The 2,940-nt window shown below is 33.1% G+C and overlaps 1 non-coding gene across 1 annotated transcript; it reads left to right on the top strand.

Annotated features, from left to right (window-relative positions):
* Positions 1 to 1,146: 1,146 nt before the first annotated feature.
* On the top strand, positions 1,147 to 1,253 carry LOC139860714 (small nucleolar RNA R71). The gene has a single exon (XR_011763340.1). It is a non-coding gene; the product is annotated as a small nucleolar RNA R71 (small nucleolar RNA).
* Positions 1,254 to 2,940: the final 1,687 nt, after the last annotated feature.

Raw genomic sequence — 2,940 nt, 5'->3', positions numbered from 1 at the left:
AGACAAGGAACAATAAATTAACCCGGATCACCTACCCTAGGTGGAGGTTTTGGTGGAACTGTATTCACCGGGTTTACTTCTACGGCTTTTGTTTCTTGTACTTTCTTATTCTTTTTCTTCTTCTTCTTTCCAGAGGTATCACAATCTTTATTACCTATTACTTGCTCATACTCAACTCCTTTTCTTGGAAATGGGATGGGTGGTTTGTATGGTGCCACCACTGGCTTTACATACTCGGGTGGTGGTGGTGCTGTAACTTCTTCATTGTTACTCATATCTAAAACCTCCCCAACTTCTGGAGCTGGTTTTTCAGAATTCGTGGACACCATATTAACATTCTCATTCCGAGGATTTACTTCAGTATCACTCGGTAGCTTTCCTTGTTCCCTCTCACTCATCATGCTAGCAAGAGTACCTACGTGTTTTTCTAGATTCAAAATGGAAGCTTGTTGAGTTCTTAATGACTGATCAAACCTCTCGTTCATTTGGGTTTGAGACGTAATAAATTGTCTTTGAGATTCCATTAGCTTTGCCATCATTTCTTCTAGATTTGGCTTTTTCTCTTCGGTTTGATGTGGCGGTTTATACAAGCTAGGTCTTTGTTGATTGAAAGTGTTGTTTTGAGTTGGTTGGTTATTCGGACCTTGTTGGTTGTACGAGTTGTTGTTGGGTCCATTTGGATTGTAAAGAATGTTTTGATTTCGATTAAAGTTTAGCTTTGGCGGTTGATAATTATTCTGATAATTATTTTCCGGCCTTTGGTTCATATAGGAAACATTCTCTCGTTGTTCCATCGTTAGTTCAATGTGACAATCTTTCAATAAGTGTGGTCCACCGCATTGCTCACAACTAATTCGTATTGCGTGAATATCTTTATTCATCTTTTCCATTCGTCTTTCGAAAGCATCTATTTTTGCGGAAACGGAATCAAAGTCATGGCTAGAATCGGCTCTAGCCGATTTAGATGATCGAAAGATATCTTTTTCTTGATGCCACTCATGAGAGTGGGAAGCAGTGTTATCAATAATTTTGTAAGCTTCAGTTGCGGTTTTCTTCATAATGGAACCACCAGCTGTTATGTCGATGTCTTTTCTTGTAGCAACGTTGACACCTTGGTAGAATATTTGTACTATTTGATAAGTGTCTAAACCGTGTTGAGGACATCCTCTCAACATCCTTCCGAATCTTGTCCACGCCTCATATAATGTTTCATTTGGCTTTTGTGTGAACGTAACAATTTCTCCTTGAAGTCTCACGGCTTTAGATGCCGGAAAGAATCTTTGAAGAAAATTTTCAACTAAGACATCCCATGTGTCAATCGCCCCTTCAGGTAACGATTCTAACCAATCTTTGGCTTCTCCCTTTAAAGTCCAGGGAAACAACATGAGATATATCTGTTCATCCTCCACTTCTCGGATTTTGAATAGTGTACAGATCCTATTAAAGGTACGAAGATGTTCGTTGGGATCTTCTTTTGGCGTACCACTATATTGGCACTGATTAGTTACCATATGTAGAATTTGTCCTTTGATTTCATAATCTGGAGCATTAACTTCTGGCTTAATAATGGCGTGACCTTGGCCCGTGCGTTTAGCTCTCATTCGATCTTCCATACTTAGAGGTTCCGTTACTTCCATAATTGAATTCGTTGAATACGAATCACTAGAGGACTCTGATTTAACGGTTTGTGGTTCAGGATCTTGGAATTGTCCTTGAATATCCTCCAGTTTCTTAGTTGTGAAATCGGGTTCAAAAGATGGATTGTCGGAAATTTGAATTGGAGTATTTGTTCGACTGGATGATGATTCTAAAGAAAATCAATGGCGACAATATTTGCTAAATGTCTTGATCGAGTTACAGGTGGTGAACGTATGAAAGGTGGTGAACGTTTTGCTCGGTGCATTCACAGAATATCCTAGTAGTTATAAAAAAAATAAGAAAAACTTATATAAGTTGTCCAATTAATAGACTTTTCTGATTTTGCCCACGTTTCGAATAGCCAAAAGATGTAGCAGGTAGCCAGGACCCTTTAAATCGGAAGCCCACAACTAGCCACTAACAAATCCAACTATTACTACGAACCAGAAAAATGTCAACGTCTATTAACTTAACCGCTTAAATAATTTTTCTTTCCGTTTGAGAATTAGATAAGAAATAGAGAAAATTCTAAGTCCTAAAAACTAGAGCGTCGAGAAATAAGAAAGAAATAGATTGCGCGTCGAAAAATGTCGAAAAATAAAAGGTCGAAAAATAGGCGTCGAAAAATAAAAATAAGAAAGTAGCGCGAAAAACGGCGTCGCAAAATTCTAAAACACCTAAATCTTAGTCTAAGGAATAAGCACTTAAGGGATTTTACGGCAAACCTAAAAATTCTAGAAATAAAAATAACTATGCAAAACTAAACTTAATACTAAAAATTGTAACTATAGTCTAAAAATCTAAAGGTAATAAAACTTAAAAAAAAAATTATTATTTATTATTTTTTAAAAATTTTTTTTTTTAAAAAAAAAAACGAATTTTTTTTTATAAATTTTTTTTTTTTTTAAAAAAAACGAATTTTTTTCTTAAAAAAACGTTTTTTTTACAACTTTTTTTTTTTTAAAAAAAAAAAACGATTTTTTTTTTACAAATTAATAATTTTTTTATAATTATTATTTTTTTCAAAACTTTTTTTTAATTCATTTACTATTCATGAATAGTAAATGAAAAGAAATTAATTAATTTACTATTCACATGAAAGCGACGTGATAGAAATTATTAATTACAAGTTACATAATATACCCCTGAAGTATTTAATAAATACGACTTTTTAAAACTTTATGTATCAAATTTTGATTCTAAAATATTATTATATTATTATATTCTATTTCAATATTATTATATTATTATATTCTATTTCAATATTATTATATTATTATATTTTATTTCAATATTATTATA

The sequence above is a fragment of the Rutidosis leptorrhynchoides genome, chromosome 7 (genome assembly GCF_046630445.1).
Source record: "Rutidosis leptorrhynchoides isolate AG116_Rl617_1_P2 chromosome 7, CSIRO_AGI_Rlap_v1, whole genome shotgun sequence".
Taxonomy (NCBI): Eukaryota; Viridiplantae; Streptophyta; class Magnoliopsida; order Asterales; family Asteraceae; genus Rutidosis; species Rutidosis leptorrhynchoides.
The sequence above is the reverse complement of the archived record's forward strand: the minus strand, read 5'-3'. Positions and strand labels throughout refer to the sequence as shown.